Genomic DNA, 25,436 nt, shown 5'->3' with positions numbered 1-25,436 from the left:
GAAAGTTCTGTCCCCATCCACTGGCCAGCGACGCAGGCTACGGGGGGAACCTATGGTGGGATAAAACTCCACTGGCACTGTTACATTTCGGCTACTTGGCCAAGGTTCTGGCCGCCCTGCTCAGCAGAAGAGAGGACAGAGCAGTTCCCTCAGGCCACGCGATATGTTCCCTAGCCTAGAGATGGCCTCAGTGCATGGCTCTCCCTGGCTTGGCCCAGCATTCCAGCTGGGGCTGCTGTGCGCTTTCTGCCCCCACCCGACCCCTGCCACGGCATGAATGGCCTTGCTGGGCCAGCTGAGGAGGTGCTCTAAGCTGTCTCTAGTGCCAGGGCTGCACTGGGGGGATTCTATGGGTAGAGCTTTGTGCTGACAGGGTGTGGATTGAGTGCTGGGGAAAGGTGTCAGCTGATGAACTCTGAAAGGCATCCTAGGCGAGGTGTAATTCTTGTACAGTGGCCCCAGCTTGCTGGCTTTTACTGCACAGAATATATTTCCTGCAGGTCCTTGCAGGCTCTCTGCTGCACGTTCCTCTTTGCAGCAGCACTACATTGCCATTCTGGCATCATCTGATTGAGCTGATACCTCCAAGTGTCACAGTTATCATCGCCTGCAGGCATTGGTTTGGTACTTGAGAAGAATATCAGCTTCCTGTCTGGGTCTGACTCATGAGCCGTTTTTACTGAACTTTTTCTTCTATGGCTCATCCCATAGCAAAAATTGATTGGCCTGTAGAACTGGGGGAAGGCACAGGACTACTTCCCCTACAAGTCCTTAATTCAGCCATGGTCTTCCCTTCCTGCCTAAGGAAGTCTCCCAGTTTAGACTGTAAATCTGCTGTTTCAGATGGTGGGAACAATAGGCAGGGAAAATGTGATTGTGCTTGGATGGTCACATTCCCTCTCTCCATCTGGCAGCGTCCCATGGGATGCACTACAGCAAGCGGTAGAACCTCGCTCTCCGCAGGAGGGATAACGTCCTCTCCCCTTTAGCTTGCACCTGACTCTGATGCACACAGGTTCCCCATTCTCTGACACAGGCCATCTCATCTTCAGTTTGCCTTGTTCCCCATTCAGTCAGTGAGCATGAAGTGGCGCTCAGGATCAGCTCCCTTCAGCGCACACAAGGTTACAAGTCCCCCCTGGTAACCCAGACTGGGAATTTACTCCATTTCCCTGGGAATCAGCAGGGGTCTAAAGGCTGGGTTTAAAAGACAAGATCCCACTGGTGCATCCCCTATTATCTCCTTTACCGCCAATCTTCTTACAGGTTTGATGGACAGGCCTGGGTTCTTCTAGGTCCTGCCCCCAGATCAATGGGGTGCAGCATCCTTATTCTCTTCCCAGATGTATTTACTTGGCAGTGCATCCTGCCCCCTCACTCCTTCCTGGCAGAATCCCCAGGGCAGCCTGCAAGGAACAGTCTAACCAGAGGATAACCAGAGAATGAAGACTCCCAAGGAATACCATAGACACACAATGCATCCAGCAGGGGAATGGTATGAAACAGGAAATAAATATGACATAACAGAGTAACTCAACAGAGTAACTCAGGGTCACTGGTGCCCTCCCCACACTGATAATACTGATGAATTTCACCCAAAGGTCCCTGTCACATGACCTGATATAGGAGAAATAAAATTGTATTGTCCCATTGGCATGCATACTCCACAGGGACCCTTGGTGATCTGTGAAAACAATATCTTCTGTAGCAGCAATAAGCAATTCAGCTGATTTGATTCAGTACAGAACAAAAGACTCATGTCTGGGATAAGTTGGTAAGTCCCTCTACAGGTTTAATAGACGATAGATTATGAAACTCCAAACCCTTACTCCGTGGCTGGCAGGACACAGTTCAGGGAACAAGGGGTCTCCCAAACTATTTCCCTGAACATCTAACTAAACATCTAACTAACTCCGCGAATGAGACTCAGGTTTAGAGATGAATCTGGACAAAAGAACATCAGAATGGTTGTATTGGGTCAGAAGAATGGTCCAGTTAGCCCAGTGTCCTGTCTTCCATCAGTAGCCAATGCCAGGTGCTTCAGAGGGAATGAACAGAACAGGGCAATTAGCAGTGATCCATCCCCTGTTGTCCAGTTCCAGCATCTGGCAGTCAAAGGGTTAGGGACACCCAGAGCATGGGGTTGCATCCCTGACCACCCTGGCTAATAGCCATTGATGGACCTATCCTCCAGGAACTTATCTAATTCTTTTTTTAAAACCTAATTATACTTTTGGCCTTCAAAACATCCCCTGGCAATGAGTTCCATGGGTCAACTATGCATTGTGTGAAGAAGTGCTTCCTTTTGTTTGTTTTAAACCTGCTGCCTATTAATTTTATTGGGTGACCCCTGCTTCTTGTGTTATGTGAAGGGGTAAATAACACTTTCCTATTCACTTTCACCCCAATAGAGTTGACATTCAATATAGAATGGATGGGCAGCTCTTTAATCTTCAACATCTCTGCTCAAAGTCTAAAGTCTTCATAGCATCCATTTGTAAGCAGAATCTGAATGAGCTCTCCCCTGACGTCTATTGGTGAGCTGTGGAAAAGGATTTCAGGAGCTGATCTCATTTTCATGGACACACCCACCCTGCCTGGGTGCTCAGCATGATGGGATTGCTTGCCCAAATGATCACTTGTGGCTGACGTTGGATCCCCAGTCTCCTTGTTATTGGGGCAGGAGTAATAAAGGGTTATTATCCTTGTTGTGTGAACCGAGGGCAGCAGAACTGTACCTGGCACACCCTGATGGAGGGACTTACCCTCAACTGAATATCACTTGCTAGGCAAGGGAGATGGGTTCCAAAGCCCAATGAATTGAGAGAGTGTGAGGGGTGGGGGTTTGTACTGGGGGCTGTTTAAGGGTCTTGAGCACCACTTTCCTTTTCCCCTTCCCAGAGTATAATGAAAGAGCTAATTTAGACTCAGTTAAGAGTCTTGTTACACACTGCAGAACTGAAATCACTGTTAACTTAGATCTACTTTGGGACAGTATTTCTAGTGCAAGAACCTACCCAGTATGTACCAGTAGTGAGGCTCCACCACTGACAGCTGAAATCACTGAGAGCTGTGTTAAGTGGTGTGCCCTGAAAAACATCTTGGCTAGTGGCCAGCTGGTGGAGAGGTGTGGCTGGTGGAGAGGGCCAGAGCATAGCCCTGCAGAGAGGCATGGCAATTGGCTGGTGGGGTGATGAGAGAGTGCTCAAGCAGTGGCATGCGTAAGGTGCCTCCTTACCCCTTCCTTTCCACCCAGGGTGGGAGGTGAACTCTGTGGATGAACCTCTGAACTCTGAGGCTGCACTGGCCAAGGACAGCAACTGTGACTGGGGTGCAGAGATAGGACGGGCATGTTAAAGAGACTTTTGGGTTGCTGGACTTAAGAACCTGAGGGGAAAAGGACACTGCCCAACTTACTTGTGGGGTATGTCTTTTGCTCATGGTTTGTGTTTATGAGCCCTAGTTGCAGTGTTTTCCCAAATTAATGCTGAGTTACTTTCCTCCTTTTATTAAAAGTATTTGCTACACTCAGACTCTGTGCTTGCAAAAGGGGAAGTATTGCCTCTTAGAGGCGCCCAGGGGGTGGTGTGTAATTGTCCCAGGTCACTGGGTGGGGGCTTGAGCCAGTTTTGTGTTGTATTGGTGAAAAGGAACCCCTAGATACTGAACCCAGCCCTTGTTGCTGCTGGCTTCACCTGGCAGAAGGATTACACATTACTGATCTTCAGTACGCTGATGATTGTGTCATCCTCGCACACACTGAAAATGACTTTTAGTCCATACTGGATTTTCTTGCACAAGCTTACAGAAGACTAGGACGCTCACTCAATATGGAGAAGACTAAAGTGCTCTAAACCTGCTTCAGGCCTTGCACATGACCCACCACAAATCACCATTGAGGGGCAGTCTTTGGAGACAGTTGAGCACTTTTGCTACCTCAGTCACCAACTTTCTCAAGACACAAAAATTAACTGAAATATGTGATGAAGTGGGGTGATTTTCTTGGTTTTTTCAGTGGTTTGCATGCAGAGGGGGTGGGACTCAGTTTCCCTGGGTGTTACTGGTTTAACGAGGTGATGAGAGGCATTTTGTTGTTACAGAGGACCAGCGATGGAACTTGAGACCCCAGCCAATGGCTTGGAGAATGGATACCCCTGCGACTGGTAACCTGGTGACCGGGAAGCCCAGCTTAGGAGTCACAGCTGGTTCTGGCCAGTGGGAGGACAATGGACTGAGGAGAGAGGACCCCGGTGACCTGACCAGCTGGTTCCAGCCAGTGGGGAACAAAGGATGACTGAGAGGAAAGGAGGCCCAGGCAACCCTGTTTACCTCGACAGAAGACAAAGGAGAGAGGTGGGGCTTCGGGGTGGGTGATATCAGATGCCCAGCTGGAAAGCACGGGGTCTAGGGACTGGAGAGAGAGAGCAGGCAGAGTCCACCTGGATGCAGGGGAGACTTAGAGGTACTGTGCTTTGGGAGGCCAGGACTGAGAGTCCTGAGAGTTTCTTACGCTGTATTTAGATGCTCAATAAACCTTCCTGTTTTACAGTGGCTGAGAGTCGCTCTGGTCTAGAGAACTGGGTTGCATTATTCCCTCTGGGAGTAGAGGCCCCGGGGGTCCACAGTGAGTGGACTCCCTAAGCGGGCCCATGGCGAGAGACAGGCGTGCTAAGGCTCAGAGAGGTGCGGTTCCAGGAGACAGAGGGGCTTAACCCCCAAGAGAGAGTGGACCCCTGAGAAGCGTTGTCACACTGAAGGGGGTTCCGCCCAGAGACTGTACAGGGCCAAGAGTGGGCACGATTTGGGAGTCCATAACATGATCCAGCAAAGGATTTAGTGCGCAAGTGCTTCCTTTGGGAAATTGTTCTGACGCATTTGCACAGACCCTGACCTACGGCAGGACACCAAGATCCAGGTCTATAAGATAACTGTTATTCCTACATTCCTTTATGGGTACAAAACCTAGGTGACCTATTGACAGCACCTCAACAGTCTGGAGAAGTACTGATAATGATGCCTCTGGAAGATCCTTCACATCAAGTGACAAGATTGCTGCACTAACACCAGCATCCTCATTGAAGCCAATGTCACCAGCATGGAAGCAATGATCCTCCTGCACCAACTTCACTGGGCTGGACACTGTGTGTGGATGCCAGACTCTCGCCTCCCAAAACAAGCCCTTTACTCTCAGCTCACCCATGGTCAGAGATCCTGTGATGGACAGAGAAAATGTTACAAAGATGCGTATCTTAAGAAAACTGATGTGGACATCACAAGTTGGGAAGAGCAAACCACCAACCGACCCCAATGGCACCATATCCTCCATCAGGCGTCCCACTTCAAGGAGAAGAGCCGGCCCTTGAAGCTGAAAAGGAGAGAGAGGAGAAAGGAAAAAGAAATAGCCTTCTCCCAGCAGTCCACTGGCCTGCCAAGAAATGTTTGTACCTACTGTGGGCGGATTTGCGGTTCCAGGATCAGACTCCTGAGTCACCTCAGGACCCATATGTAAATCCATGGTAGAGATCATCCTCGAATCGAGGGATCGTCAGTCAATTCACTTTCTCCGTGCCAGTCATGACTTTATAGACCTCTGTCATATCCCCCTTAGTTGTCTCTTTCCCAGGCTGAACAGTCCAGTCTTTTTAATCTCTCCTCATATGGGAGCTGTTCCATCCCACTAACCATTTTTGTTGCATTTCTCTGTGCCTTTTCCATTTCTAGTATATCTTTTTTGAGATGGGGCAAGCAGATCTGTACGCAGTATGCAAGATGTGGGTGTACCATGGATTTATATAGTAGCATTATGATATTTACTGACTGATTATCTGTCCCTTAATGATTCCCAACATTCTGTTCGCTTTGTTGACTGCTGCTGCACACTGAGTGGATGGTTTCAGAGAACTATCCACAATGGCTCCAAGATCTCTTTCTTGAGGGGTAACAGCTAATTTAGACCCCATCATTTTGTATGTCTAGTTGGGATTATGTTTTACAATGTGCATTACTTTACATTTATCAACATTGAATTTCATCTGCCATTTTATTGCCCAGTCACCCAGTTTTGGGAGGTCCCTTTGTAGCTCTTACCTGCCTGCTTTGGACATAACTATCTGGAGTAATTTTGTATCATCTGCAAACTGCCACCATCCTGTTCACCCCCTTTCCACTGGACTCTTCAGCCTCTGCAGAGGGGCTGACACCTGCAGTTACAGCGCTCTCATTGTACCAGAATCTGTCTGTTTCTGTTCCCACAATGAGCCCCGACCAGTAAGGGAAGCAGGGCTCAGGCGCAGATCACAATAACTATCCTAAGAACCCTACCCCAGATCCCCTGCCCCAGTGCTCAGATAAACTTGCCGCAGGCAGACAGCCCAGGACAGCCAGCCAGAGCAGCACTCGCCTGTGGTGACTGGTCTAGCTAGGCGCTGAAGGGTTAACTCAACCTGACTGAGTGGCGAGTGTCCCAGCACAAGCCCGTCAACTGGGAGTTGCCGTGAAGAGGGAAGGACTAAGCGTAGGTATACTGCTACCAGGTATGCCTAGGCCAGTTCTTGAGGGAGCCTGCATGCAGGTCTGGGGCTCACCAGCTCACCCACAGCCAGGCCTGTCCTTTCCCTGGCCAGCTCCAGGCACCTCCCAAAATAGCTTCTCCCCTCCAGAGCTGGCATCTCACTGGTCAGGCTAGCTCTACTTCCTGGCTTTTCCCTGTCAATCCTTTGGCCCTAGCCCCCTCCTTTCCCTCAGACACTGCCCCTCCTGTGAGCTAGTGCACTGGTGGCCAGCCAGGCACCTGCTATCCTCCCCCGAGCCAACATCACACGAAGAAGTGTCTCTCCTCTCTCCCTCTGGGTTACCCAGCAGACTGCATCTCCCCTCAGCCCCTGCCCCTAGGACAGCATGCCCTCCCAGAGCTACCAGCCTAGTCACCAAGGGGAGCGCCACCCATGAAAAGTCACTGGCAAATGGGAGTTTCACTCCCCAACCTCTGGCCCAAACTGCAGCTGGGGCACCTGAAGTCAGGCTCCCAAATCCATAGTGAGGCATTTGAAGATGTGGTCTGAGTCTCAAGCAAGCTGAGCACCCAGCAACTCCCACTGAATCCAAGGGGGTTTGGCCCCTTTGGAGATCCAGCCACTGGCAGCGAGAAGGGTCGGATGTGTCTGAATGTGCACACAGGAGCCTGACTTTAAATCCCAACTCTGAAAATCTCGGCCACAAAGCTGAAGCAAATCCTTTTGCCTGGTTCCAAGGACCTGTGTGACAGTGAGAGCTGAACTGACGCACCGAGTGCTGGGCACCTGCCCTGGTTCTTCGCTCACACAGCATCTCTCTGAGCTTCAGCAGTGAAAGGTAACATAGCTGCTCCGGTGCCCTTACACCTCGCAGTGCTGTGGTTCTGATGCTGCAGAGCGGCTTTAGAACAGCCGTTCCCCCTGGCTTCAGCTGTGTCAGTTCAAGCCCCTGGCTGTGAGTCTCCAGCACTGTAGTGATAGACACCCACACCCACAGACAGACAGATATGCACAGAAATGGACTAAAGTCTAACATTGTCTCCTTCTGACCGATAAATGGACTGCAGAGACCAGGGTGCTGTGGCAGCTGCTGCCCTCAGAGGGGATTTGGTCTTTGTCCCAGGGACAACTTGTTATGTTCGTACAGAGGAGTTAGATAAACATCTAGTATTCTTGCTGAAAGGTTGCAGAGTAACCCTCTTCTAATGCTTAGAATTTCAGACAGTTACACACAAGAACCACAAAACACAGAGAGAAAAAGCAGGCTGCTCCCTAAAACAGAGAGGCACAACTCAGCCCACCTTTCTCCATGCCAGCTCACTGCAGACAGACTGCATGCTTCCTACAGAGCCCCCTGCCTGCAAGTGGGACCAGGAATCTCTGAGGACTCAAAGTGATAATATACCATTTAAACACAGTGTCTGTCACTGTGTGTATGCATGTACATGTGTCACTGTGTGTGCATGTATGCCGTGTGTGCATGGGTGTGTTGCTGTGTGTGCATGTGTGTTTCACTGTGTGTGTGTCATGGGGCGTGTCAGTGGCTGTGTGTGTCTGTCACTGTGTGTGTGTGTGTCACTGTGTGGGCATGTCAGTGGCTCTGTTTATGCATGCACATGTCTGTCATCGTGTGTGTCTCTGTATGTGTGTTACAGGGCATGTCAGTGGCTGCGTGGCTGTGTCACAGGGCATGTATATCAGTGGCTGTGTGTGTTTGTCACTGCGTGTGGGTGTCACAGACCGTGCGTTTCAGTGGCTGTGCGTGCCTGTCACTGTGTGTGTGTCAGAGGCCGTGTGCACTCATGTGCGTGTCTGTTTCTGAATTACTGTTCACTGTTTATTTACCCTCTGTGGCATTTTCTAACCCAAAACAACACGCTGGTGCCCCATATTTACTATGGTGATCTAATTATGACATATTTTTACAAAGTATGCCTTGTGAGGTATCATTTTAAAAGTCTTGATCTGTTGAATATTAATATCCTGTTGGATTGTATGTGTTATCATTGTGTCTGGAGTTATGAAGTTTTGCTATGTGTTTGTTACTGAACTATGTTGTGAAGTTAAAAACACTCCAAACCAGCCTTTCAGCTACAACAATAAAAAGGCCAAACAGTGTTGATGGTCCATAAGTGGAAATACACACACTCACAAGGATTAGTCCAGGAACTGTTCACAATGGAAACCTCTCAGAGATAACACGCACCCAGTAGAGACTATTTGAATCATGTCATAGCAAAAGATCTTTCCAGCAAGCTGGAAGAAGCTATAAAAGGGGTAAGCAAAATCATCATTTGGCCTCACTCCCCTGGCAACTCAACACTTGGAAACACCTCAGGAACAAAGACTGAACAGGAGAAGGGGGTCCCAGGCAGAAAAGAAGGAATCCCAGCCTGTGTATGGAAGATTGGTGGACTATTTGTACCAGCAGGGTGAAACTCTACTTGATGCGTAACCTGTCTAGTGTACAGAACTTAGATTGTGATTTTGTTTATTTCTTAGGTAATCTACTTTGCTCTGTACACTCACTACTTATAATCACTTTAAATCTATCTTTCTGTAGTTAATAACTCTATTTTATATTGTTTACCTAAAACAGTGTATTGTTTGAAGTGAAAAAGGGAAATCTGCTCAGGAACAGGAACAGGTGCTTTATCCTCTCCACATTGAGGGAGGGGCAGACTGGGAAATAAACTTACACTGACCAGGCTTTGAGCAGAGCAAGATGGTACAGCTCCATGGTCTTAGTCTGGGGAGCTGAGGCGGGGGAACCTTTCTATCGTTAGTTCATGAGTGGCTAGGAGAAGCATTCATATAACTGCTGCTGGGGGTGTCTCTTTCTGTGAATGTTTGTGTAAGTGGAGGATCTGGAGAGGCCTGCAGCTTGTCACAGCATCACAGTGGGTGAGAGAGCTCAGGCTGGTGAGACGGAAGGCTCAGTGGTACCCCAGTTCCAGGTTGCACCCCAGGGAAGTCCATCACACCTTCCTTTGGCAGGCCAGTGGCTTTGCTTAGTAGTGGTGTACTGCTTTCCATAAATCAGAGACTGCTCCTCTCCTCTGACCTGCCCAAGGAATTGCAGTTAGTAGCTAGAGGCCTCCAACCCAGCCGCTAAGGATGCCCTGGGCGGCAGCGCTGCAATGGCCTCCCTGTTGGCACAGGGGCAGAGGACATCCTGCTGGCAGGAGGCATCATCCTGAGCCACCCTTCACCCTCTAGAGACAAACGGAGAGAAAGCCCCACTGAGCCCAGCTAGTGACAGACTCCCAAGCCGTGGGCAGCTGCAGGAGCTTGCCAAGGCAGCCCCTGCCAGCAGGCTGCACTCGGTGGAGCTGCAAAGTCTGCTGCTGAGGGGACACCAGGTGGGGGCTGAGCTCTCAGCAGAGCCTTTGCCCCAGCATTGCAGAGTGCTTCCCTGGGCACTGGGGGCAGGTTGGGAAGCAGACGGGCACAGGCCCCCACTAGGCACCGCAGAGAGATGGGCACTGGGGATTGGGACAGCACGCGGAGCTTCTCTAAACTCTAGGGGCCACAGGGACACGCCAGCTGCTTCTGGGGAGCCATGCGGAGCTGGGCAGGGAGCCTGCCTTAGCTTCTTAGTGCTGCTGACCAGACTTTTAACTGCCCGTAGTGGGACCCAGGCTTGTGGACTCGAGGTTTTGAAGTCCACACGTCAGCGTTCACTCTGCATTGTAAACCAGGGTCTCGCAGCCATGCTGATGCATCCATACTACCCTGCACAGCCCTTCTGGTTTGGGTCTGCAGCTTGACCTGCATCCACACGGCCAAGTGACAGGGCTTGGCCCAAGTCACAGGAGGAATTCGGATATGAGTCAACAGTGTGCTCTTGTTGCCAAGAAGGTCAACGGCATATTGGGCTATATTAGTAGGAGCATTGCCACAGATCAAGAAAATTGATTATTCCCATCCATTAGCCCTTTTTGCCCCATGTCACACTGGGAGCTTATGTCAAATTGCTTGTCCACTCTGATCCCTAAATCCTTTTCAGAGCCACTGCCACCCACTGGCCACTCCACACAGCCCCTACTGCACCCCCCACTGGCCCCTCCACACTGCCCCTGCTCCCCCACACTGCCCCCTCCACAAACGGATTATCTCCTCCCAAGGTGGGGTCTTGGAGGCTGGGACAAGGTGTGAAAATGGAGCCCATCCACTCCTCATACGGGCTGCCAATGTCCCTATCCTCCACACATGCTGAGACATGCATACACACAGCCCCAACACACACTGCCGCAACACATACATCCTTTGCTGACAGACCCCTGGAGTGGGGAGTGGGGGTCACACACACAAGGAACGTACTCTGCAGTCATAGGGGATAAAATCCGGTGCGGGGGGCTGCTTCCTGAATTCCAGGGGTCCCGGGGGGGGTGCCCCATCAGATTCCAAAGGCTCCTCCCAGTAACTCAGTTCCAGTTGCTCCTGCTGCCATGAGTGCCCGAGCGGAGCTGCAGCACTGCGGAGCAGCTGCGGCTGATGGCAGGGATGGTAATCACTTCTGATCCAGTTCCGGCCCACTGCTTGGCCATGCCACATCCATCTCCCTTCGCTGCACGCCCATCCCCCTTCACTGCATGCCCATTCCCCTTCGCTACACACCCAGTCTCCTTCCACGCATGCCTATCCCCCTTCGCTACATGACCATTCCCCTTCATTGCAAGCCCATCCCCCTTAACTACACACCCAGTCTCCTTCACTGCACGCCCACCCCTCTTCGTTACACACCCATCCTCCTTCACTACACACCTAGTCTTCTTTGCTACATGCCCCTCCCCTTCACTGCACAACCAGTATTCTTCATTACAAGCCCATCCCCCTTCGCTGTTGTCACGGACTGTGGGGGAGTCCAGGTCCTGCACCCCTCTTCCAGGGATTCACTGAGACTCTCAGCCAGCCAGTAAAACAGAAGGTTTATTGGACAACAGGAACACAGTCCAAAACAGAGTTTGTGGGTACACCCAGGACCCCTCAGTCAAGTCCTTCTGGGGGAGCAGGGAGCTTAGACCCCAGCCCTGGGGTTCCCTGTGTTCCTCCACCCAGCTCCAAACTGAAAACTAAACCCACCCAGCAGGCTCTCTCCTGCAGCCTGTCTTCACATTCCTGGGCAGAGGTGTTACCTCCCCCTCCCCCTCCTGGCTCAGGTTACAGGCTCTCAGGTCTCCCATTCCCAGGGCACATTCCCAGCTCAACACTTCCCCCTCCCTGCTGCATCACATCGTCACATCTCTCCCCCCTTCGAGACTGAACTGAGCAGGGTCACTGTGACCAGTGACCTGGGGAAGTTCGGGGGCCCCTCTCCGGGACAGTGCATCCGCTATCAGGTTGGCACTTCCCTTCATGTGGACCACGTCCATGTCGTAATCCTGCAGGAGCAGGCTCCATCTCAGGAGCTTGGCGTTGGCTCCTTTCATCTGGTGCAGCCAGGTCAAGGGAGAGTGGTCGGTGTAGATGGTGAAGTGTCACCCGAAGAGATAGGGCTCTAGTTTCTTGAGGGCCCACACCATGGCCAGGCACTCCTTCTCGATGGCCGCGTAGTGTTGCTCCCGGGGTAGCAACTTCTTGCTCAGGTACACGATGGGGTGTCTCTCCCCCTTTTCATCCTCCTGCATTAACACCGCCCCCAGTCCCATGTCTGAGGCGTCGGTGAACACCACAAAGGGCTTGTCAAAGTCTGGGTTTGCCAGAACTGGGCCACTGACCAGAGCCTCCTTCAGCGCCCGGAAAGCCTCCTGGCACTGCTCGGTCCAGACCACCTTGTCTGGCTTCTCCTTCTTGCATAGCTCCGTGATGGGGGTGGCTATGGCGCTAAAGTGGGGCACAAATCTTCGGTAGTATCCTGCCATCCCAATAAAGGCTTGGATCTGCTTTTTGGCGTGGGGAGCGGGCCAGTCTCTGATCACCTCCACCTTGGCTGGTTCCGGCTTTAGGCAGCCGCTCCCCACCCGATGGCCCAGGTAAGATACTTCAGCCATCCCCACCTTGCACTTCTCCGCTTTCACAGTCAGCCCAGCCCCCTGAAGTCGGTCCAGCACTTGTCTAACCTGGGACACGTGGTCCTCCCACGTCTGGCTAAAGACACAGATGTCATCAATATATGCCACGGCAAAACTCTCCATCCCCCTCAGTAGCTGGTCCACTAGGCGCTGGAAGGCGGCCGGCGCTCCCTTGAGGCCGAAAGGCAGGGTCAGGAACTCATAGAGCCCCAGAGGGGTGATAAAGGCCGATTTCAGCCGGGCCTCTGCATCCAGCGGCACTTGCCAGTAGCCCTTTGTAAGGTCCATGGTGGTAAGGTACCGAGCTCCTCCCAGCTTGTCTAGGAGCTCGTCCGGTCTGGGCATGGGGTAGGCATCAGATACAGTGATGGCATTGAGCTTCCGATAGTCTACACAGAACCGGACCGACCCATCCTTTTTGGGGACCAGCACCACCGGCGAGGCCCAAGGGCTGGCAGATGGCTGGATCACCCCCAAAGCCAGCATGTCCCGGACCTCTCTTTCCAGGTCCTGAGCAGTTTTCCCTGTGACTCGGAAGGGGGAGCATCTTATCGGTGGGTGTGACCCCGTCTGCACCCGGTGGACAGTCAGATTAGTGCGTCCAGGCTGGTTGGAAAACAGCTGTCGGTACGGATGCAGCACCCCCCTGACCTCAGCTTGCTGGGCAGGGGTTAGCTGATCCGAGAGGAGAATTGTTTCCAGGGGGGAACCAGCTCTGGTCCCAGGGAATAGATCTACTAAAGGGTCATCTCCCTGCTCCTCCCACTGTCCACACACGGCCAACACCACATTCCCCCTGGCATAGTATGTCTTCATCATATTCACATGGCACACACGGCGGTGGTGCGCCTGGTTCGACAGCTCTACCACATAGTTTACCTCATTGAGCTGCTTGACAACCTTGAAAGGGCCCTTCCAGGCGGCCTGTAGTTTGTTCTTTCTCACAGGGATGAGAACCATCACCTGATCCCTGGTGGCGTAGGCACGGGCCCGCGCTGTGCGGTCATACCAGACCTTCTGCTTCCTCTGGGCTCTGGCCAGATTCTCCCTGGCCAGGCCCATGAGTTCAGCCAATCTCTCTCGGAAGATCAGGACATACTCCACCACTGACTCTCCATCGGGAGTGGCCTTCCCCTCCCATTCGTCTCTCATCAGGTCCAGGGGGCCCCTCACCCTCCTTCCATATAACAGTTCGAAAGGCGAAAATCTGGTAGACTCCTGGGGCACCTCCCTGTACGCGAACAGCAGGTGAGGTAAGTACTTGTCCCAATCCTGCGGGTGCTGGTTCATAAAGGTTTTCAGCATCATCTTTAGCGTCCCATTGAACCTCTCCACCAGCCCATTGGACTGGGGGTGATAAGCTGAGGCCCAGTCGTGCCGGACCCCACATTTCTCCCACAAGCACCGGAGCAGGGCCGACATGAAGCTACACACCCAGTCTGCTTCACTGCATGCCCATGCCCCGTCAATACACATCCATCCCCCTTCGTTACACACCCAGTCTCCTTTGCTGCACACCCATTCCCCTTCAATGGACACCTATCCCCTGCGCTGCACGTCCATCCCCCTTCCCTGCACGCCCATCCCCCTTCACTACAAACCCAGTCTCCTTCACTGCATGCCCATCCCCCTTCTCTGAACATGCATTTTCCTTCGCTGCACACCAATCCACCTTCGCTACACATCCAATCTCCTTCACTGCACCCGCATCCCCCTTCACTACACACCCAGTCTCCTTTGCTGCACACCCATCCCCCTTCACTGCTCATGCATTCCTCTTCACTACACACCCATCCCCCTTTGCTGCACGCCCAGTCTCCTTTGCTGTACTTCCATCCCCCTTCACTACACACCCAATCTCCTTCACTGCACGCCCATCCCCCTTCACTACATACCCATCCCCCTTCACTGCATGCCCATCCCCCTTCACTGCACGTGCATTTTTCTTCGCTGCACACCAATCACCCTTCGCTACATATCCAATCTCCTTCACTGCACCCACATTCCCCTTCACTAAACACCCAGTCTCCTTTGCTGCACACCCATCTCCCTTCGCTAGACACCCAGTCTCCTTTGCTGCACACCCATCCCCCTTTGCTAGACACCCAGTCTCCTTTGCGGCACTCCCATTCCCCTTTGCTAGACACCCAGTGTCCTTTGCTGCACAAGCATCCCCCTTTGCTACGCACCCATCCCCCTTCACTGCTCGCCCACCCTCCTTCGCTGCATACACATCCCACTTTGCTACACACTCATCCCTCTTTGCTACACACCCAATCTCCTTCACTACACACCCGTTTCCCTGTGCCGCACATCCATGCCCCCTTGCCGCACGCCCATTCCCCTTCATTACATACCCAGTCTCCTTCACTGCACACCCATCCCCCTTCACTACACACCCACCCCCCTTCACTGCATACCCATCCCACTTCGCTATACACTCATCCCTCTTCGCTACACACCCAGTCTCCTTCACAGCAAGTCCATCCCCCTTCGCTGCATGACCAGTCCCTAGGGTTGCCAACTTTCTTATCACACAAAACCAAACACCCTTGCCCCACCCCTTCCCTGAGGCCCTGATCCCACTTACTCTCTCCTCCTCCCTCTGTCTCTAGCTCTCTCCCCACCCTCACTCATTCCCTCATTTTCACCGGGCTGGGGCAGCAGGTTGGGGTGTGAAAGGGGTGAGGCCTTCGGCTGGGGGTGCAGGCTCTGGGGTGGGGCTAGGGATGAGGGGTTTGGGGTGTGGGAGGGGTGAGGGCTCTGGCTGGGGGTTGGGGTGTAGGCTCTGTCGTGGGTATGGGAATGAGGAGTTTGGGGTGCAGGAAGGAGCTCTGGGCTGGGGGATGGGGCCGAGGGGTTTGGAGTGTGGGAGGGGGCTCCAGGCTGAGGAGGGTTTGGGGTGCGGGAGGAGGTGCGGGGTGCGGACTCCGGGAGGGAGTTTGGGTGTGGGAGGGGGCTCTGGGCTGGAGCAGGGGGTTGAGGCATGGGGGGGAGGGGGGAGGGGTGCAGGCTCCCGGCAGTGCTGACTTTGGGTTGCTTCCTGAAGCAGCGGCTTGTCCCTCCAGCTCGTAGGCCAAGGTGCAGCCAGGTGGCTCTGTGCGCTGCCTCTGCCCATAGGCACCGCCCCCACAGCTCCAATTCGCCGTGGTTCCCAGCTAATGGGAGGTGCGGAGCTGGCGCTCAGGGTGGGGGCAGAGCACTGAGTCCCTGTGGCCACCCCCGAACCAGAGCAACATGCTGGCTAGTTCCCAGGAGCCATGCAAAGCCGGGTAGGGAGTCTGCCTGTGTCGCCAACCGGATTTTTAACGGCCCAGTCAGCGGTGATGACTGGAGTTGCCAGGTCCCTTTTCAACCAGGCATTCTGGTAGAAAACCAGACACCTGGCAACCCTATCAGTCTCCTTTGCTTCATGCCCATCCCCCTTTGCTGCAAACCAATCCCCCTTCATTACCAGCCCATCCCCCTTCGCTGCATGCAGATCCCTCTTCCCTGCACAGCCAGTCCCCTTCCCTGGACACCCGGTCACCTTCGCTACCCACCCATCCCCCTTCGCTGCACACCCAGTGTCCTTCGCTGCACGCCCATCCCACTTCACTGCTCACCCAATCCCCTTCTCTACATGCCTCTCCCCCTTCGCGGCACACCCAGTCCTCTTCCCTGAACACCCAGTCCTCTTTACTATCTACCCATAGCCCTTCGCTGCATGCCCCTCCCCCTTCGCTGCATGCCTCTCCCACTTTGCTACTCACCCAGTCCCCTTTGCTGCAAACCTATCCCCCTTCGCTGCACACCCATCCCACTTCGCTGCACATCCAGTCCCCTTTGCTGCACACTCATCCCCCTTTGCTGCATGCCCATCCCCCTTTGCTGCATGCCCATCCCCCTTTGCTGCACACCTGTGTCTTCCCATCACTCCAAGCCCACTGTCCATCACTACACGCACACACCTCTCCACTGTTCACCCATCCCCCATTACTGCACATCCATCCCACATTGCACATGCGTCCTTCCCATCACCACATGGCCATGCCCCAACACTGCATGCCCATCCCCATATCAGTGCTGGCCCATCCCGCTCTATTGCTCCACTCTCCCCATTATAGCTCCTGACACGTGTCCTGCCCTGTGCCAGCTACTCCTTTGCACTTAGCACAGGAAATCGCTGGGTTATCTCAGCCTCAGATATCGCTGGGACGTGCAAACTCTTCGCAAATGTTCCCTTTTTAATAGCATCTCCTGCAGTGAAATGCACATCTCTCTGGTGCCTCGGTGCAGCTCTGGCACTGATGCCCTGGGAGGACCCTGGCTCTCCCCTGACTGGGAATGAGAGGGTGGGAGTCGATGTGGTGGTTCTGATTCCCTCAGCCCTTGCCGTAACGGCACCGCGAGGCGATATGCAGCAGGGATGTGTCACTGAGATCTGTCTGAGCTGTGTGAGAGCTGCAGAGGCTCCCACTTTGATGCTGCCACAAAAGGACACCAGACGTATGGCAAAGTGACAGCACCAGAGATTCTGAGGGTTATAAATGAAGCCGCTTCTGACAGGAATGCACCTAATACTGAGCTGCCCTGTAGCATTTCATCTCTCCAGACATCGCTTGCCTGAGTCCCAAAGGCCACAATTACACTCAGTGAAAGCAAGCCCCTCTCGCGTTGCGGAGGGAGGGAGTTGTGGACTGTCAGCGCAGCGGGGATGCCTGAGGCAGGGTCAGGGCACGCAGCGTAGAGCTGCGGGGTTACAGCTCACACAGCAGCAGGGAAGCTGCGGGGACAGAGCCAGCAGGACAGTGGGAATGGCAGTGCTGGAGTGCACATGCCTCCTGTGGGAGGCAGACAGGGAGGGCAAAGGGAACATTGCAGCATGTGTGACAGGGCTGAGGGGCACAGAACCCATGGGTTGGAGGCAGCATTGCAGCATGCATGGCATAACTAGGAGGTCCACCCCACCCTCCCTGTGCGACGTAGGGAACACTGCAGTGTGCCTGGCAGCGTTGTGTGCACTCCCTGTGGAATGGAGGGAGCACTGCAGTATGCATGGCTGTGCTCTAGCGTGTGCGCCCCCTGTGGGACTGAGACTGCATTGCAGCAGGCGTTATGGTACAGGATGCATGGCATCAACTAAAGACGAAGCACCTGAAATGCAGGGCCTGGGCCTGTATAAAGGCAGCTAAGTGAGGCTTGTGTCTCAGAGTTTGAGCTGCTGACAGACTGCTCGCTCTGGGATTAGATGACATTGCCTGAGTTTCTGGCAGCTGCCTCTATTTGTCCCTTCCTACAGCCCCTGCCAGGGGATGGCAGCTCTGCTGATATTAGGTGTTCAACAGATTCTGCCTTGTCCTGACTCTGCTCAGTCAGAAACTCATGGCAGGGCTGACACAGACATTGCCGTGGCTCTCACTCCTGCTGCAGCATGAGCCTGCAAAGGGCACTGCACTCCGATGGGATAAGGGAGCCAGGAGCTGCAGGGTTCAGCCCTTTCTCGAATAAAGCTGTCTGCTCCAATAAGGCCACCAGTGCAATGAATTTGGTGACCTCAGCCTTGCCCTGATTATTTGTCTGCATTACGTAACCACCCCAGAATGCAGCATAGTTCAGCATAACTGGTAACATCTGCATGTAAAAGATCCAGGAAGAGCAGAGGGCTGTGGGCAGAAGCTACACAAGCCATTCTGCTGCCTAGGCATCACTGCAGTGTACCACCCCCATGCCACTCAAACTTGGCCCGGCCACATCTCCATCATGTCAGGATGTGACCTTGGTCCCACCCTGAGACCTGGCTGCAAGTCATGACTGAAGGACACTAGCAGAGCTGTGGATGGGGGGAACCCCAAGGCTGGGATAGCAAGGGGTACAAGGCAGGGCTTTAGTACAGCTAAGGGTAGAGGGGAGGGGGCTAGGACTGCTATACCTGGGGGTGGGAATGAGGTGCATTGGCAGAGCTGGGGAGAGGAGCTCAGGACTGGAATAACAAGCTTCCTCCCCAGAGGACAGCAGCTGTGAACAGCTGAATTAAAGGCAGGGAATCTGCCGGGGGAATTCGACAGGTTCCTTAGTTAAGGTCAGCCAGTGAGTGGTGTCTGTTTGCTTCACCAGCACTGAGTGGCTGTTGGCTCCAGGTAATGCCAACAACCTTTGCCGCCCGACAGAATTGCTTTGCAGGCAGCCACACAAAGTTAGCATTTCACATTTGTAAAGCAAACTTCTAATGGTTCAGAATTCTCTGTTCCCCTAAGAGTAAGGCAACATTTCTACAGACCTCTCTAAATGTCACCGCATGTCTCCAGCAGGGGCGGCTGCCTTCATGGTGACAGAGCCCCTCGCAGCCCTGTTCCGTGCCAGGCAAGGAAGCCGGCCCAGGCTTGGAAAGGGCAGCAAGGGATTCAGTGGTGCTGCGGTCAGTGGGATGAACTAGGTCTTCATCCCCTCCCCCGCTGGGATTCCGGGAGCTGGTCTGGACTCTAGCCAGCTGAGCACAGCCATCTCACCCACAGATCCTGGTCCTCAGAGACAGGGGCTGGGAGTCAGGATTCCTGGGCTCAGCCATGGACTCACTGTGTGGTCCTGGGGCAGTCTCTTCCCCTCGGTGCTTTGTCTCCTGGGTGGGCACTAGGACCTGCTTGCCTGAGGCCGAGTTCACCAAGGTGTGTGAACCCACAGGGGGCATGGGGCTAGCCCTGGGTAATGGGCTCTGGGTATCAATGATCTGGAAACACAGGGATGGGCAGCTGAGCTGGGAAGGATGAGGGGAAGGTTTCATGTCAGCCCGGAAGGGCTGGGGGCACAATGCCAGCATGGTGTCCCCTAATGGGGGCGATCATGGGTCTCTTGAGCACTGGGCTGGAGATGTGCACCACAGCTGGGCTCCTGCAGCTGGGGAGGGCCTTGGAGGGACAGGCCATTGTGGGTGTGTGGTCTGGCACAGAGAGTGGTGGCTGGACCCCAGCGGGAGGCACAGCTCATTGCTAGCCATTCCTTCACTTCCTGGCCAACACACCTCCTTCTCTGCCAGCACCGGCTCTGCCCCTCGAGCTGAACCTTTGCCCTGGCTCAGAACTGGCTGTGCTAGCAGGGTGCTTGGGCACAGTCTGGGCAGGCATCCAGAGGCTTTGGTGAGGGGTAGGGACAGTGCAGCAGCTCCCAGCATTCACAAATCACCAGCCAGACCCCAACTCAGGAGAGTTTATAGAGAGGATCCCATGGCTTTGCTCTGGGTTCTGACTGCTCTGGGTTCTGACAACACCCCCCCACACACACACTCCCCCAGCATCACCAGCCTTCCCATGTTTATTGAGGGAGGCAGGTCTGGCCCCATTACCAGAGCCCTCACACTGCTGGAAAGAGCAGAGCATCCAGCCTCTCCCCAGTCCCCCGTCTAATTCATCCGCCCCTGCAGCTCCAGCTCTGTTCGTCATGCAGCTCCAAGGGCCCTCCTCCGCTTCCCCCACTTCCCAGAGTAGGGTGTTGCAGGGAGGGGGGAGGAGTGAGCAGACTAGCACTAAAATCATCACTGATGAAGTTTGTAGATGACACAGACTGGGGGGTGGTAAATAACGAAGAGGACAGGTCACTGATTCAGAGCAATCCTGATCCCTTGGTAAGGTGGGCGAAAGCAAACAATAAGCATTTTAATATGGCTAGATGTAACTGTGTGCATCTAGGAACAAAGAATAAAGGTCACACTTACGGGACAGGGGACTCTCTCCTGAGAAGCAGCAACTCTGAAAACATATTGGGGGGCAGGGAGGTGAATAATCAGCTGAACACGAGCTCCCAGTGCAATGCTGTGGCCAAAAGAGCTAAAGTGATCCTGGTTTCAGAGTAACAGCCGTGTTAGTCTGTATTCGCAAAAAGAAAAGGAGTACTTGTGGCACCTTAGAGACTAACCAATTTATTTGAGCATAAGCTTTCGTGAGCTACAGCTCACTTCATCGGATGCATACTGTGGAAAGTGTAGAAGATCTTATTATATACACACAAAAAGCATGAAAAAATACCTCCTCCCAAAGTGATCCTGGGATGCATAAACGGGAATCTCCAATGGCCCTTGAGAGGTTATTTTACCTCTTTATTTGGCACTACTGTGACTGTGGCTGGAATCCTGTGTCCAGTTCTGGTGGTGGCCACAGTTCAAGAAGGATGTTGATAGATTGGAGAGGGGACAGAGAAGAGCCACTAGAATAATTCAAGGATTGGAAAACGTGATGCTGGCAGACCATGTGCCAGCTCCTGCTAAGGTCCCCAGGTCTCAGTTAAACACTGACAGATACAGAGCTGGCTCACCTGGGTGTCAGTGCTGTTAAAATATGTGTTAGGACTATAAGAAAGTGTTTAGATTTTATTGAATGCTTGTCAGTTGCTGCCTGCATTAATCTCACTTATAACATTTGTATAGCCAAGGTAATATTTGAGTGAACATAAGAATGGCCATGCTGGGTCAGACCAAAGATCCATCTAGCCCAGTATCTTGTCTTCCAACAGTGGCCAATGCCAGCTGCCCCAAAGGGAATGATAAGAACAGGTAATCAACAAGTGATCCATTCCCTATCACCCATTCCCAGCTTCTGGCAAACAGATGCTAGGGACACCATCCCAGTCCATCCTGGTTAAGAGTCATTGATGGACTATCCTCCAGGAACTTATCTAGTTCTTTTGTGAACCCTTTTATAGTCTTGGCCCAGTTGTGATTGTATTGTGAGCCTCTGTGACTGTGTAAATCATCAGACAAGAAAGAGACATTCATTAGTGTCAAGTATCAACAGAAAGTGTAATGTCCTGCCCAACAAAGAAGCTTCATCAACACCAGGTGGTTTATTGTAGGACATTAAAGAGGACAAAAGACTTTGTTCTTCTGCTCTTCCCCATGCAGATGAGTCATAGAATCATAGAATATCAGGGTTGGAAGGGACCTCAGGAGGTCATCTAGTCCAACCCCCTGCTCAAAAGCAGGACCCATACCCAATTAAATCATCCCAGCCAGGGCTTTGTCAAGCCTGACCTTAAAAACTTCTAAGGAAGGAGATTCCACCACCTCCCTAGGCAACGCATTCCAGTGTTTCACCACCCTCCTAGTGAAAAAGTTTTTCCTAATATCCAACCTAAACCTCCCCCACTGCAACTTGAGACCATTACTCCTTGTCCTGTCCTCTTCCACCACTGAGAATAGTCTAGAACCATCCTCTCTGGAACTACCTCTCAGGTAGTTGAAAGCAGCTATCAAATCCCCCCTCATTCTTCTCTTCTGCAGACTAAACAATCCCAGTTCCCTCAGCCTCTCCTCATAACTCATGTGTTCCAGACCCCTAATCATTTTTGTTGCCCTTCGCTGGACTCTCTCCAATTTATCCACATCCTTCTTGTAGTGTGGGGCCCAAAACTGGACACAGTACTCCAGATGAGGCCTCACCAATGTCGAATAGAGGGGGACGATCACGTCCCTTGTCATTCAAGTGGACTCCTCCCATCAGTGGAGTTTGCTGCTCAGAGCATGTGGCAGGAGGGGGATAAAAACCCCTAGCAAGAAGGAACTGGTTATCTCTGTTTGGACTCCGGAGGGCAAGGTTTTTCCGGGAATAAGCAAGAGATCCCTAGTGCTTAGCTTAAAGGACATATAGAACTTGCAGATTATAGAAGCTTTTGAAATATAATATTGTATTTATGTTTAGCTGCTTTAACCTGGTCAATAACTCTCTAATTTATTTTCCTGTTTAATAAATCTTTATATAGTTTATTATAGGATTGGCTATAGGCATTGTTTTTGGTGTGAGATCTGAAGTGCATTTAACCTGGGGTAAGTGACTGGTCCTTTGGGACTGGGAGTAACCTGAATATTGCTGTGATCTTTGGTGTAAGGGACCAGCTGTCACAAAGGCAGGCTCACCTGGGTAGCAAGATAGGTCAGAGTCTCCAAGGGGACTGTCTGTGACCCCATGTTAAGGCTGCTATAGTGCCTGAGGAGTGCACACTTGATAACTGGTTGGTGAAATCTAAGTACAGAACTCACAGCCAATCTTGGGCTTGTGCCCTGCTGCTTAACCGTCTGCTGTGAATGTTGGTACCCACGCTCTTGGGTCACTGCAGGCAGCGCTACAAACATGCCATATAGTGATAGATTCAAGGAGCTCAATCTATTCAACTTCACAAAGAGAAGGTTCAGGGTTGACTTGATGGGGAAGATATTTGATAATGGGCTTTTCGGTTGAGCAGAGAAAGGTCTAACCCCATCCAGTGGCAGGAAGTTGAAGCTGGATGAATTCAGACTGAAAATAAGGAATGCATTTTTAACAGTGAGGGTAATTAACCACTGGAATAACTTACCCAGGGTCAGGGGGATTCACCATCACTGACAATTGTTCAATCAGGATTGGATGTTTTTCCAGAGATCTGCTCTGGGAATGGTTCTGGGACAGGTCTTTGGGCTGTGCTACACAGTGGGTGAGGGCACAGACTGGGGGGACCGATGGTCCCATCTGGCCTTGGGATCTAGGAATCTACGTAATGGAGGAGGAGGAGCAGATTGAACCACTGCTCACAGGAGCCGGGGGGGAGGGGGGGGGAGCAGCATTGCCCTGAGCTCTTTCTTCTTCCAGTGAGAATGGTGTTGGCTGCTCCCTCTCCCTGCTCCCCTAGTCAGAAACTCCTTTTCCTTGTTGGGGAATGGGAAGGGAGGTGGGAGCACTGCCCGATCCCTGAATCGGAACTGATTGGCTGCTCTTCCCCAGGAGGCGGGGTAAGGGGGCAGACAGCCGGTCAAGGTTCCCCCCAGGCAGGGCTGCAGTTCCAGGGCTGGTGGGTGGGGCTGGCAGGGGGTGGGGGCAGAGTTGTTCCATGGGCAGCCAGGCTGAGCCCCAATGTTCCCGGCAGTGACCCAGGTCTGGGCCCTCCACTGGGGCTGGCCTGGCACAGAGTGTCTGTGGGGCAGACAGGAGCCAGATCTGCCAGGGCTTGGAGCCCCCTTGCCTGGTCTTGGTCAAGCCCTGGTCCCAGGTGAGGGGCTGGCTGGCGGGGCCAACTGAGCTCATGCTAGGGTTACCAACTTTCTCATTGCAGAAAACCAAACATCCTTGCTTCACCCCGTGCCCCGCCACTTCTCCCAGGCCCCGCCACTTCTCCCTCCATCCCCCCACCTCTGTCGCTTGCTCTCTCCCACCCTTGTTCACTCTCTCATTTTCATCAGGCTGGGGCAGAGGGTTGGGGTGTGGGAGGAGGCATGGACTCTGGGCCGGGGGTGTGGGCTCTTGGGTGGGGCCAGAAATGAAGGGTTCAGGGTGTGGGAGGCGGTTCTGAGATGCGGCAGGAGGTTGAAGAGCAGGAAAGGGTGGGGGGAGTGGGCTTCAGGCAGCACTGACCTCAGGCAGCTCCCAGGAAGTGGTGGCATGTACCTCTGGCTCCCAGGGGGCTCCACGTCCCTGCCCTCAGGCACCGCCTCTGCATTGGCCAATGGGAGCTGTGGAGCTGGTGCTCAGGACAGGACCTGCGGGTGGGGGCAGCGCGCGGATCCCCCTGGCCGTCCCTCTACCTAGAAGCCGGAGAGACATGTTGCCGCTTCCTGGGAGCCACACAGAGCCAAGTTCGGTGCCTGCCTGCCCCGCTGTGCTGCAAGTAGACTTTTAACAGCCAGTTAACAGCCAGCTCGACCGGGTGTTCCGGTTGAAAACCAGACACCTGGCAACCTGATGCATGGGGTGGGGCTGGCCCCATGGGACCAGCCAGGGCAGCACACAAAGAGGAGCTGGCCCCATGGAACCAGGCCCCTCACAGCTCCAGGACAGCAGCTGTGGGCTGGCGTGGCCCAGAGTGATGCTTGCAGGGGTGCAGCACCCTGCTCACTGCCACAGCTGAGGTGAGTGCTGCCCTTCCCCCACTCCGAGCAGAGACTAGGCCCATCTCCTTGCACCCACTGTGGGGCAGGTTACAACCCCTGATCCCTGAGCCTTGACCGTCCCTGACTCCTGGCACCTGCTGTATCTGTGGCCTGGGCAGCGCTCAGCAAACACAAGCTAACAATGCACCCTGCCTCATTCCTGCTAGCCAGGGGGCTGTGATGGTGGGCAAAGCATGGCTCCCAGAACTGTGCTGGGCAGGGACTGCATGGATGCTCAGCCATGCCAGCCCATCCTGCCCAGCTTTGGCCCTGGCTGCCCCTAGGCTGAGCCAGGCTGGGCTGGGCAAGGCAGGGAACTGCCACTGGTGTGTCAAAGGCGGTTGTAGCTTCATCTGCACCGTGGTGCTGCCTGTGGGCCACAGGGAGCATCTCTCTGTGGAGCGGGGCAGTGAAGGCTCTGTTTCCAGCTCAGCAAACCTCAGTGATCTTCCATTTTCCACTTTGTTACCCTTGCTGCTTGAGCAGGAGCCGTGCTGACAGTACCGGGCGAGGCTCCCCAGCCAGCCAGGATCTGAGCCACGCCACGGTGTACACAGGAGCCTTATCAGTTCTGACACATGGCACATTTCCTAGCATGCCGGTGGGGCCGCCCGGTGCCACTCGCAGCTGCTGAGGGGAAGTGACAGCAGCAGCCGTGCAGCAAGCGGGAGGAGAGATTCCTGGAGATGCTGCATGGCTACTCCCCATCAGTGACCCATGTGGCAGGGTGGGGGTCTCCCCTCACTCAGGGCAGGTGCCAGCCCCTCTGCCCTGCAGCATTCAAGCACCCCATGGCCATGTCCTGGCTCCCCATCACCTGGCTCAGCTAGCGCTCCTTCCCAGTGCCCAGCCGCGCTGCCTGCGGCTGGTGGCTGGTGGGCTCAGCGAAGTGGGGAGGTTTGTGGTGTGGGGTGAGGCTGGGGGACAATATGGGGCAGTGGGGTGGGGCTGGTGAGTGGGGGGGAGTGTTGGCAGCGGGCACTGCAGATCCAGCTGAAGGGGGGGTGATGAGGCCTGTGGGGGTGACAGGGACAGCAAGGGGCAAGC

This window comes from Lepidochelys olivacea, assembly GCF_965140295.1.
Source record: "Lepidochelys olivacea isolate rLepOli2 genome assembly, chromosome: 8".
Classification (NCBI taxonomy): domain Eukaryota; kingdom Metazoa; phylum Chordata; order Testudines; family Cheloniidae; genus Lepidochelys; species Lepidochelys olivacea.
Note: the sequence above shows the minus strand (reverse complement) of the source record.